We start from the raw sequence: 13,703 nt of genomic DNA, 5'->3' as shown, positions 1-13,703 counted from the left end.
GATCTGTAATAATAATAATAATTAGTCAAAGGCTCAGTTTAGGCAAAAAGATAGTACAGTTTATTCAGAGAATATTCTTAAATCCATTATACAAAGACATCCACTTTATAGCTGCGCACATACTTCCACACAAACAGTAGGTATCCTACGCACATACTTCCACACAAAGAAGTACTCCCTGTGCCCTCATAGGTTCCTCAGAAGCCTAGCCAGCTCGGCCCAAACAGTTTAACACAGTTTTTTCTTCTTCGGTACACACATACAAGTTCAAATCCTAAACTACGCCTTGCTCAGACAGTCTGTGTTTTTCCACTACACAGATACATTGTTTAACCCAATTCTGACTAAAACTACACACATCATCAGATTATAATTTTATGATTCTAATCAATTTCATACAGTTATGAGGTTTCAGAGTGGAATAATTGTATCATTATCTTTCAACATATACATTATTTTATCACCTTCACAACTTTCAAAAGCCTAGTGATAAACATATTGCAGCAAAATGAGTCCGTGTCATCTGTTTATCCAGCATTTAGTAGTAATGGTGGAATTACTACAGTTTTGGTTTAATCAGATAACTCAAAACCTCTCAATTCATTCAAACAAAACGGTTGAGTATATTAATCTTGTATATGCCATGCCATATTATATACTGCCTCTGCCCACTGGGCACAGATGTCAGTTCAACGTCTAGTTTTGAATGATTACTTGTGAGGTATTGAGTTGTCAACGTGAAATCAGCAACACTTGTCACCATGTCATTGGATTTTCGGTTAAAAGTTTGGTGAAAAAAAGACAATGACCTTATATTGATGACTTTTCTGCAAATCCAATCAGTTTTTCACATTAATTCAATGTCATAATATAGATTTTTGGGGGTTGAAATTACTTCGGAAACAACGTTGATTCAACCAGTTTTTGCCGAGTGGGTGTTATTGCAAAATAACACAAATCAGTTTGGTGGTTTGGTTATGGTATTGTTGTGGCTATTGGAATTTCTTTCTCTCCAAACAGCATACGTTTGACAGTAATTTCAGCGAAATAGATGTTTTATGATGACATCAGTACTTCTCCACAACCACCCAGTCTTCAATAAGAAGAATTTGCCCGGCCACTGCTGGTCAGATAACACACAGCTGTTGGTACTACGTTCTTGGATCAAAGATTGTATTGATGATATATTTTCTGGAATACAACTCTCTTTCCTACAGGGCTAAAGCCACTATGCACTGTCAATACATTCTACAGTTATCTCTGTTAACTCTACTCTCCCTGCCAGGTACGTTTTATCTTTGTTTCAGTTAATTATACATGTTAGGGTTAGGGTTTTCTCATCACAAGGACAATGATGTTTCAATCGCTGTTTTCAGGCACACTGGCACACACCTGGTCTGTCTGGTACCGTGACAGGGACACGATTACCGTTATCTGTGCATCAAAAGGCTCATCAGTGGTATTTGACTGTATATACAGCTACCCAGCTACCCAGATAGTTAGAGGAAAGATATGGTTCACTCCGAGAGGCGATACAAAACTAGACGGCTCACAGCAAGGAGATGGAGTGTTTAACACATCTGGACTGACTAATAAATCAAGATACAGTGGAAGAACAGAGTTTTATGACCAAGACAATAACTGCACACTGAAATTCTGAAGATGACTGTGGCAGATTTCTCTCCAGATTTGAGTCAAATACAAGTAATCACGCCCCTCAGGGATTTACAGGGTCATTGGGTGTCAGGTAAATCTAGATTTTATGTACATGTCATCATACCAAACAATTAAGGTATTACCTAATGCCAGTTATTAACCCTTCAACAAGTCCTATAATTTGTTATACATGTTTCTTCTTACATTTACATTTAAGTCATTTAGCAGACGCTCTTATCCAGAGCGACTTACAAATTGGTGCTTTCTTCATGTCAGTCTTATCCCTAAAGTTAAATGAAAATGGCTCTGTTAAAGAGAGAGACAACGTCACCCTGGCCTGTACCCCATCCACCTGTAAACCTCCTCAAACGGAGTTCCTCTGGTTTAAAACAGGGATGAAAACTGCCGAGGGCCCAAGAAGGTGACACTTTTTTTTTGCACTGATACATGCAAAACTCCCTGCTAGGGGGAAATGCAGGTTTTAACTAATTAAACAACAAAGAATATGATCTGCATGACCCGTTTCCGTGTGTAAAATAAAAAGTGAATAATGTGAACATAACTCACAGCTAAAAAATGTAAAGAAAGCAATCCAATCTTATTTGTTGCCTAGACTTTACTGCAAATGACACTCAAGCCTTGAGAAGAAAAAAAACAATACACTAATATTGCAGTTAACCCTGATAGCCTTTATAATAGAATGCTTGTAACCACACACATAAATATTGCACTTGGGAAATGCTGCATTCTGTTGTTATGTAAACGATTGACTGAGCCTTGGATACAGCCAGTATTGCTCCAAATGTGCATCACTCGTTTGCTTACAGCCAGTAGTGATCCAACCCCCCCAAAACTTTACTCATCGAATCTACACAAATCACATAGGTCACCTATTTTGGATTCAAAACGGCAAATTTCGCCAAAAGGTGACTAGTTTGCATCCCTGGTTTGAAGATGGCCACCCACTCCCTGGTGGGCAGTATCGCCTAGGTCCACTTTCCTCTAATGACACTGGGTGCAACTCCTGTGGTCTGGGACAAGGCACGTCTACACGAATACTGCTGGATGTGAGATGTAAGTCAGCAAGATTTTTTCAGTAGTCAGCTATCTTCAAGTTGTTGTTTTCTCTTCTCAGTGGCCAATGTAAATTTCAGTTGGCCTGGTTGATTCATTGTCTGTATTAATGTATAAATGCAGTACTACTAACATACAATCAAATTAATACACACAGACCAATGTTGTTTTCTGTACGTCTGCTTCCAGATGCTCCAACGGACGTTTCTGTTAAGGTCAGCCCGAGCCACGAGGTAGTGAAAGGCAGTCGTCTGACTCTGACCTGCAGCAATAACGCCAACCCTGCAGCAGAGACCTACACCTGGTTTCAGAGGACAGGAACGCTAACTTCACTAAGATTAGGGATGGGGAAAGAACACACCTTCCACGAAATAGATTCTGATGACAGTGGACTGTACTTCTGAATGGCCCAGAATGCCGTTGGATCACAGAACTCTACAGAACAGGAGGTGAAAGTTAAAGGTACTGCAACACTTCTGCACTTCTTGTATGCCACGCTGTTGGGATGTCTGCCCTGTGTATCTCAACAAAACAAAGGCAGACAGGGATATGAAGTTACAGTATATGATGTTGCATGTCATCTGTGGAATATTTTGGAGTAAATATTTTATATTCAAAACAATGGTCTGATCAGTTTTAATTGTGTATTTTCTCTTGTGTTCCAGAATCAGCCCATTTAATGGTGGTCCTGGCAGCATTGGAGGCTCTCTTCCTTGTCACAGCAGTGATTGTGGTGCCCCACATTTACATAAAAAGGTGAGTGGTTTGAAAATGTCTTATAAAGTACTAAACATATATTATAGTGCACCGAAGGGCCCTCTCTCCCCTATCTCTTCTTTAGAAATGTATAGAATTATATTCGCCCCATTCCCCTCCCTCTTCAGCTGTGTACACAAATGAAAATACATTGTCTACAGGCTTGATGTCGTAATCATGTCACAACTGAGACTTTCATAACTTCTTTATTTCCAATGTTCTTTCGAAAAGATTTACCATACTGGCATCGACAACCACCAACTGTTGGTTTGGTTGGCCCACAGTGGAAAGCTACTAAAAAGCATAACAGGCTATTTAGTTGGCCTTTATGGCTGAATTCTCACTTTGTTGTATCATCCACAGACGGAAGTTGAATACGGCCGAGAAGAAGCTTCCAACCAAACCAGTCCCCCAGGTAGGTGATCAGAGGAATGTAAAGTACGAACAGTGGCCTTACTGTGGTTGTCATTGCAAATGTGGTTGTCATTGCGAATGGGCTATGTTGTCATTGCGAAAACAAACCTTACACATGGAATTTATTGTTCTGTTTTTCTTAAATAAAAAACAGCTTGTATGAAAGTTGAATGGTAAATGTGGAAATCAATCCCATTGAACTTTGAGTTAATTAAAATATGCCAATGAGTAGAAAGAGAGTCATTCTATGCCTGGGGCCAGTGCTCAGTATTTTGACTGTATTCTGACTGTTAGTTACAGAAAGCAACCTTGTCTAGACCAGAGGACATCTATGAAAACATGAAATGGTCAGCCAAGCCGATCACTGATCCTGATGACATGAACTACGCAGAGCTCAATATCAGGCCTGCTCCTTCACCCAGGTAAATAAACACAGAGTGAGTGAGACACTCAAAGTAAATTGCACAAGGAAAATAATGTGTATCAAAACCATTGCATAATAACTTGCAAAAAACGTGTCCCCAACAATGCAACAACAGGCTTACATTACGTAGTATCTGTAATATAGTAATAACTACTAGGTAAATACAAATATAGATCTGCACTAAAAACCTGTTCCCTTTAAAAGGATGCAGTGGAATAACAAGGAAGAGGATGACGATGCAGTTATCTACAGACAACTGCAAACACACTGAGGTGGTCAGAGAACTTTGATATCTAGACCTCAAGGCCTACAATATGGTAAACTCAAGAAAAGTGAATGAAAAAAATTATGTTTAAGTCACGTTTTTTAAATAGCAAAATACAAGCTGTTATACTGTATGTGTATGTACAAACAATGTACAGTGTACAATATACAAAATAAACAGTAAAAATAATTATACAAATATAAAATGATTACATGCCTCCCCCAAATATGGAGGAGGCAGGTGGCAGAGGGAGGAGGTAGGGAACTGGTCTGTCTGCCCAATATAAAGGATCAAAACTGGCAGAGGAATAAAAATAGCATGAATAGGAAAGTATACCAATTTCAATTGAGGACCAGGATGTTGACAACTGTGCCATACAGATTGCAAAATAGTTGGGAAGAGATTTTTGATGTACCGATTCCATGGTACAAGCTGTATGAGTTGATATATAAAACAATGCAAGATTCAAGACTTCGTGCTTTTCAGCTAAAATGATTGTATAGAATTCTTGCCACCAACAAAATGTTGAATATTTGGGGCATAAAATCATCGAAGCTCTGCAGATTTTGATGTGAGGATACAGAATCAATAGACCATTTATTTTGGTATTGCTCTCAGGTAGCCTGTTTCTGGTCTCAGGTTCAGGAATGGCTGAAAATGCATAGCATTGATCTAAAATTGACTCTAGAAATAGTACTGTTAGGAGATTTAAAATACTAATACTCTTAGTAAAAGTATTTACCTTCAACTCGCAATCTGTGGATTCTATTCGATTAGATAAAATGTTGTTTGCTGTTTTCTTCTTTCTTCTGTCTTTTCCTTTTTTCTCTTTTGTTCATTCTCTTGGTTGTTGGTGCATTGGGGGTTCTTGGGGGTGGGGAATGGAATTAATTGTATTTTTAACTTTTATTCCTGAGGGGGACTGTGGGAGGGTCTCGAATGGTTGATGCACAGCTATTTGGGAACTGTGGGGGGATCTTGGAGGGTTCGGGTTCACGTTTTTGGCCTGGTGGTAGATCGGTCAACATGCCCTTGAGCAGGGCATTGACCCTGGATGCTTCTATGTGTCTCTCTGAATGGGAATCAGTTGGATGACTGGTATGATGTAGTTGTTGAGCAGCTTCACTGCAAATACATTGTATGTTTTGAATGTTCAATAAATGAGAAAAAAAAAAGTTTCTAATCAATAACCTATACCCGTGTGTGTGTGTGTATCCCATGTTATCATTTAGTTTGTTAGTAAATAAATAATCAAATCAATGTGTGGTATGGAATGATCAGTAAGACTCGGGTTTGTGCAGATCGAAGAAGTATGCAACGTTCAGAATGAGACTGATATGAGGTAATGATTAATAGGTGACTCTTATCGATATATAACATATCTTTAGAGTTTAATCCGGGAGATGGTAACTTTATAAACAACTTATTCCATCCGTGGTGCCCCAAATTCCTAATGACTTAATTGTTACATGATTCATTTAATCGGGTGACAATTAAACATAGTTAGCTGATTCGATAAATAACAGTCAGCACATGAATAAAAGTCATGTCACGACAATATATATAGTACCATTCAAAATCTGTACACACTTACTCATTCCAGGGTTTTTCTTTATTTTTACTATTTTCTACATTGTAGAATAATAGTGAAGACATCAAAACGATGAAATAACACATGGAATCATGTAGTAACCAAAGTAGCCATCCTTTGCCTCGGTGACAGCTTTGCACACTCTTTGTATTCTCTCAACCACCTTCATGAGGTAGTCACCTGGAATGCATGTCAATTAACAGGTGTGCCTTGTTCAAAGTTATTTTGTGGAATTTCGTTCCTTCTTAATGAATTTGAGCCAGTCATTTGTGTTGTGACAAGGTAGGTGTGGTATACAGAAGATAGCCCTATTTGGTAAAATACCAAGTCCATATTATGGCAAGAACAGCTCAAATAAGCAAAGATAAATGACAGTCCATCATTACCTTAAGACATGAAGGTCAGTCAAGCTGGAAAATATCAATAACTTTTAAAGTTTCTTCAAGTGCGGTCACAAAAACGATCAAGCGCTATGATGAAACTGGCTCTCATGAGGACCGCCACAGGAAAGGAAGACCCAGAGTTACCTCTACTGCAGAGGATAAGTTCATTATGGCTACGAGCCTAATGAGACTATGCAGAGATACGCCATCCCATCTGCTTTGCGCTTAGTGGGACTATCATTTGTTTTTCATCAGGACAATGATCCAAAACACACCTCCAGGCTGTGTAAGGGCTATTTTACCAAGAAGGAGAGTGATGGAGTGTTGCATCAGATGACCTGGCCTCCACAATCACCCGACCTCAACCCAATTGAGATGGTTTGGGATGAGTTGGACCGCAGGAACTCCTTCAATATTCAATTGGCATTTCTTTAAAAGCACAGAACAATTTGGACATTTTTGAACTATAAAAACGGTTTTAAGTCAAACTCCTCCTTAAGGCCAAGAGGAGACTGTGGGTTGAACCTGTGTATCCAGAAAGATTCCCTTTGAAGAAGTTTCCTCTCAGTGTTCCCTCTCCTTTGTGACATCTTGACCATTTCTATTCCAAGGCATCTTAGATAATTAATAGGATGTCCAGCTTGTACAAAATGAACAGAGACCGTGTTTTTTTTGTCTCACCTGTCCATATATTTATGCGGTGCTCACTGATCCGGATCTCAGGGCTTCTACAGGTTTTCCCTATGTAAGACAGACCGCAGGGACATTTCAACATGTTAAAAAACGTTGGTGGACATGCAGGTAATCAGGCCGTTGATCCTAAATATTTGTCCTGTGCAGGGGTGTGTAAATTAGTCATTTGAATGTTGATATTGTGAACCTATGCTATATATTTTTACCTCATTGTTGTGTTCAGTAATATGGTGTCGTAGCTCAGTTGAGTACTGAATACTGTTGCTTTAAGAATGTATCAGTCAGGTTGTGCGTAAACCGAGGTGTGAGGGTTGGATGAGTGATTTTCTTTACGAGTTGTTAACATGTTGATCTGAAGTAAAACGTTCAGTTTAATTGCACAACAAGCCTCCATGCATGTGGAACATTTGGCGACGAGGATGGCCGAGTTTAGCTTACCTCCACCATCTCAATTTCTTCCAGTCCCTGGAGAGCCACATGTTCCATGGAATCGCTGGTTTCAATCCTTTCAGTTGTATATGGTAGCTATCAATCTGCATGGAGCTGCCGATGCACGAAAACTGGAGATTCTGCACCACTGTCTCAGCGCTGAGGGACAATGTGTCTTCTCCACTCTACAGCCAGTGGATAACAAGTTTACATCAGCGGTCCAAGCTCTCGAGGAACAATATGATTCATGATGTCAGATTCAACTGGTGCACATGTGCATCACTTGCCTACATGCGGAAATGGTTTGTCAAGATCAGTGTGGAAGAACTTGACTGGCCTGCATAGAGCCCTGACCTCAACCCCATCGAACACCTGCGAGCCAGGCCTAAGTGCCCGACCTCACTAATGCTCTTGTGGCTGAATGGAAGCAAGTCCCCACAGCAATGTTCCAACATCTATGGGAAAGATTTCCAGAAGAGTGTTGGCTGTTATAGCAGCAAAGGGGGGCCCAACTCCATATTAGGAGGATGTATTATCTTGGAAAAGAAGAAATGCTCACTAACATGGATGTAAACAAATGTGTGCACAACATTTTAGAGAAATAAGCTTTTTGTGGGTATGTAAAATGTCTGAGATCTTTTATTTCAGCTCATGAAACATTGGACCAACACTTTACATGTTGCATTTTTATTTGTGTTCAGTGTAGTTGCTGTAGTTTACTTTAGAGAACACAAACTCTTGCATCTTTTACAGCGAAGAAAGTGCAAAGTAGCAAAGGAAAGAGAGAGATGGGAGGGGCACAGCCAGGCAGAGGTCAGTATTTCGGCTACCAGGCAGACAGTCAGAACCGTGCATCAGTAATCAAAAGATGTTGGTAGGCTATAAGTTATCTCAATGCTGTATTCATAAGTTATCTCAATGCTGTATTTAAAGTCGCATGGCCAGGAATCAGATTTGTATCTGACTTCAAATCATATAAGACGGGGGTTTGAAATGTGGCTTGAAATATCCGATTCCATGTGCTTTTTGGCAGTTCAGACTGCAGGAAAAATAACCGTTTGGAATCGGATATGGAAAAAAATAGGATTTGAGTCACTTCAAACTGCCAATATGAAAAAGGATTTAGTTAGCCAACCTCTTGATACTTTTCATCCACATATAACTGATAAAGTTGAACTAGGCCTACTTCATTAGTTATCATGACTCTTGGTACGTCTGACTGAGACAACTATAGACATGCATGTTGTAACTCAAGGCATATAGTATTTCAATATATGGATGTGATCCACATTGTTTTATACATTTTCTTTTTACAGGTCCACTCAAAAGCATGTGGGATGAAAAGACAATTGTCATCTCACAGCTTCTTTCGACTTCATTGCTTTTCTCAGGTAGCTAGTTATCATATTCCATCATCTCATCATGTGTACATTTGTATAATAACATTTAGTAAAGCATTATTTAGAATATTGGTTTCACAACAACCGTCACCAAGAAGCACACAAGTGGTGTGCAGCCGAGTGACCAGGGCCCATACACCTGTGATGTGACAGATGAACAGGGAAGCACCAAGGAAAGCTACAACTTTTAGTGGCAGGTTAGAGACTATTTATTTTTGTCCATTCAGATTTTTTTTTTAAATCTTGCATCTATGAGGGATTAAGAGACTTACAAGTATTAAGCTATCTGCACAAAATCAGCTTATTGTCATCTACTTGCCTAAAGCCCTCTGCAGTCAGAATTCTAATTTGTTAAGAGCTGAATAAGAGTATTGTTGTTGTTGTTGTTTTTGTTTACCCCTAACCCCCTTCAAGGAGCCCCAGCTCTCTGTACAGTCATCCTGTGACAGCTTCATCATCGCCCTCCACTCCTCTCAGGGTTTCTCCCAGCCTGATGTGTGGTGGACGGACTCCATTGGAGGAGACATCTCCAATCAGAGCCACAGCTGTATCGGCCTGGACAGCAGGGGGCGCTATGAGGTCCACAGCTCCATGGAAGTCAGGCCAAACAGCACACTCTTTGTTGAAATGAGACTGGAGGTTCTCAATCAAAGCTTCACCCACTCACTGATGATGAAGCTGCCACAGGATGACTGTACAGAGAGCTGGAGATCCTTGAAGGGGGCTAGGGGTAAACAAAAAGCCTGTCTCTTTCTCTCTTCTCTTCCTCTTTTACAGAATGCTGTGAGGTGCCTCTTGCAACCAGGGGCAGACCGGCTTTGGTGTTATTAGGGATAGTTCTCTTAGCAGCATTAGCAATGCCACTCATTTTGTACTTCAGACACAAGCCTGAAGCACACCGACACCAGATGGTCCCACATGACGATACAATAGGACAAGATGAGGCTCATGAAACAGACTTGAAAAAATAACTAGTTTGATAAGTCAAATCTTAAGCTTTTACAGCACTGTGTTTCAATGTCACGAATCTAGATGTATATGTTAATGCCTTCTGAAATATTTCCATTCCCTCTTGATAAAGTATTATAGAGTACTGCTAGCAGTAGACTTTGCAACTCTCTCTGCAAGCCTATGTAATCCTGCCTACTTAGTTTTTTTTACATAACTACATCTTGTTAGTCAGATATTGAAAACAGGGAAAAGATGAATATTCACCCCCTTTGGATTTCTTCTAATTGTATTGTGTTACAAAGTCTGATTAAAATAGATTTAATTATAATTTCTTTGTCAACGATCTACACAAAACACTCTAATGTCAAAGTGGAAGAAATGTAAAAAATGTTTTTTAGATTAATGAAAAATAAAACACAAACAGACCCCCCTGAGTCAATACATGTAAGAAACACCTTTGGCAGTGATTACAGCAGTGAGTCTTCTTGGGTGAATCTCTAAGAGTTTTGCACACATGGATTCTGCAATATTTCCCCATTATTCTTTTCAGAATTCTTCAAGCTCTGTCAAGATGTTGGGGATCATGGCTAGACAGCAATTTTCAAGTCTTGCCATAGATTTTCAAGCAGATTTAAGTCAACTAACTTGGCCACTCAGGAACATTCACTGTCTTCATGGTAGGCTGGAGTAGGCTATTCCAGTGTAGATTTGTCCTTGTGTTATAGGTTATTGGTGTAAAGCAGACTGAAACAGGTTTTCTACAGGATTTTGCCTGTGCTTGGCTCCATCCTGTTTCTTTTTATCCTGAAAAACTCCCCAGTCTTTGCTGATATCAAGCATACCCATACCATGATTCAGCCACCGCCATGCTTGAAAATAAGGAGGCAGTTACTCAGTGATGTGTTGTGTTGGATTTGCCCAAAACATAAGACTTTGCATTAAGGCCAAAAAATCTATTTCTTTGTCATGTATTTTTTCTTCAGTATTACTTTAGTGCCTTGTTGCATATAGGATGCATGTTTTGGAATATTTGTATTCTGTATATTTGTATTCTTCCTTTCACTCTTTTAGGTCATTATTGTGGAGTCACTACAATATTGTTGATCCATCTTCAGTTTTCTCCCATGAACTCCAGAGCTGTTTAAAATCACCAATGGCCTCATGGTGACATCCCTGAGCAGTTCCCTTCCTGTCCTTCAGCTCAGTTCAGAAGTAAGACTGTATCTTTGTTGTGTATGGGTGGTTAAATATATCATCCACAGTGTAATTCTTAACTTGACCATGCTTAAAGTGATATTAAGTGTTATTGATTTGTTATTGTTCTCCATCTATCAATCATTGCCCTTCTTTATGAGTCTTTGGAAAAGCTCCCTGGTCTTTGTAGTTTACATTTACATTTACATTTAAGTCATTTAGCAGACGCTCTTATCCAGAGCGACTTACAAATTGGTGCTTTCACCTTATGACATCCAGTGGAACAGCCACTTTACAATAGTGCATCTAGGTCTTTTAAGGGGGGTGAGAAGGATTACTTTATCCTATCCTAGGTATTCCTTAAAGAGGTGGGGTTTCAGGTGTCTCCGGAAGGTGGTGATTGACTCCGCTGTCCTGGCGTCGTGAGGGAGTTTGTTCCACCATTGGGGGCCAGAGCAGCGAACAGTTTTGACTGGGCTGAGCGGGAACTGTACTTCCTCAGTGGTAGGGAGGCGAGCAGGCCAGAGGTGGATGAACGCAGTGCCCTTGTTTGGGTGTAGGGCCTGATCAGAGCCTGGAGGTACTGAGGTGCCGTTCCCTCACAGCTCCGTAGGCAAGCACCATGGTCTTGTAGCGGATGCGAGCTTCAACTGGAAGCCAGTGGAGAGAGCGGAGGAGCGGGTGACGTGAGAGAACTTGGGAAGGTTGAACACCAGACGGGCTGCGGCGTTCTGGATGAGTTGTAGGGGTTTAATGGCACAGGCAGGGAGCCCAGCCAACAGCGAGTTGCAGTAATCCAGACGGGAGATGACAAGTGCCTGGATTAGGACCTGCGCCGCGCTTCCTGTGTGAGGCAGGGTCGTACTCTGCGGATGTTGTAGAGCATGAACCTACAGGAACGGGCCACCGCCTTGATGTTAGTTGAGAACGACAGGGTGTTGTCCAGGATCACGCCAAGGTTCTTAGCGCTCTGGGAGGAGGACACGATGGAGTTGTCAACCGTGATGGCGAGATCATGGAACGGGCAGTCTTTCCCGGGAGGAAGAGCAGCTCCGTCTTGCCGAGGTTCAGCTTGAGGTGGTGATCCGTCATCCACACTGATATGTCTGCCAGACATGCAGAGATGCGATTCGCCACCTGGTCATCAGAAGGGGAAAGGAGAAGATTAATTGTGTGTCGTCTGCATAGCAATGATAGGAGAGACCATGTGAGGTTATGACAGAGCCAAGTGACTTGGTGTATAGCGAGAATAGGAGAGGGCCTAGAACAGAGCCCTGGGGGACACCAGTGGTGAGAGCGCGTGGTGAGGAGACAGATTCTCGCCACGCCACCTGGTAGGAGCGACCTGTCAGGTAGGATGCAATCAAGCGTGGGCCGCGCCGGAGATGCCCAACTCGGAGAGGGTGGAGAGGAGGATCTGATGGTTCACAGTATCGAAGGCAGCCGATAGGTCTAGAAGGATGAGAGCAGAGGAGAGAGAGTTAGCTTTAGCAGTGCGGAGTGCCTCCGTGATACAGAGAAGAGCAGTCTCAGTTGAATGACTAGTCTTGAAACCTGACTGATTTGGATCAAGAAGGTCATTCTGAGAGAGATAGCGGGAGAGCTGGCCAAGGACGGCACGTTCAAGAGTTTTGGAGAGAAAGAAAGAAGGGATACTGGTCTGTAGTTGTTGACATCGGAGGGATCGAGTGTAGGTTTTTTCAGAAGGGGTGCAACTCTCGCTCTCTTGAAGACGGGAGGGACGTAGCCAGCGGTCAGGGATGAGTTGATGAGCGAGGTGAGGTAAGGGAGAAGGTCACCGGAGATGGTCTGGAGAAGAGAGGAGGGGATAGGGTCAAGCGGGCAGGTTGTTGGGCGGCCGGCCGTCACAAGACGCGAGATGTCATCTGGAGAGAGAGGGGAGAAAGAGGTCAGAGCACAGGGTAGGGCAGTGTGAGCAGAACCAGCGGTGTCGTTTGACTTAGCAAACGAGGATCGGATGTCGTCGACCTTCTTTTCAAAATGGTTGACGAAGTCATCTGCAGAGAGGGAGGAGGGGGAGGGGGAGGAGGATTCAAGAGGGAGGAGAAGGTGGCAAAGAGCTTCCTAGGGTTAGAGGCAGATGCTTGGAATTTAGAGTGGTAGAAAGTGGCTTTAGCAGCAGAGACAGAGGAGGAAAATGTAGAGAGGAGGGAGTGAAAGGATGCCAGGTCCGCAGGGAGGCGAGTTTTCCTCCATTTCCGCCGGCTGCCCGGGAGCCCTGTTCTGTGAGCTCGCAATGAGTCGTCGAGCCACGGAGCGGGAGGGAGGACCGAGCCGGCCTGGAGGATAGGGATATAGAGAGTCAAAGGATGCAGAAAGGGAGGAGAGGAGGGTTGAGGAGGCAGAATCAGGAGATAGGTTGGAGAAGGTTTGAGCAGAGGGAAGAGATGATAGGATGGAAGAGGAGAGAGTAGCGGGGGAGAGAGAGCGAAGGTTGGGACGGCGCGATACC

The 13,703-nt window shown here is 42.0% G+C and overlaps 1 long non-coding RNA gene across 1 annotated transcript; it reads left to right on the top strand.

Moving 5' to 3' along the window:
* The first annotated feature begins 3,731 nt into the window (after window positions 1–3,731).
* LOC115140894 (uncharacterized) lies at window positions 3,732–5,783 on the top strand. The gene is made up of 3 exons (XR_003865307.2): window positions 3,732–3,901; window positions 4,195–4,322; window positions 4,529–5,783. It is a non-coding gene; the product is annotated as an uncharacterized LOC115140894 (long non-coding RNA).
* Window positions 5,784–13,703: the final 7,920 nt, after the last annotated feature.

The sequence above is a fragment of the Oncorhynchus nerka genome, linkage group LG14, assembly GCF_034236695.1.
Source record: "Oncorhynchus nerka isolate Pitt River linkage group LG14, Oner_Uvic_2.0, whole genome shotgun sequence".
In the NCBI taxonomy this organism is placed as follows: domain Eukaryota; kingdom Metazoa; phylum Chordata; class Actinopteri; order Salmoniformes; family Salmonidae; genus Oncorhynchus; species Oncorhynchus nerka.
Note: the sequence above shows the minus strand (reverse complement) of the source record. Positions and strands in the feature narration are given on the sequence as shown.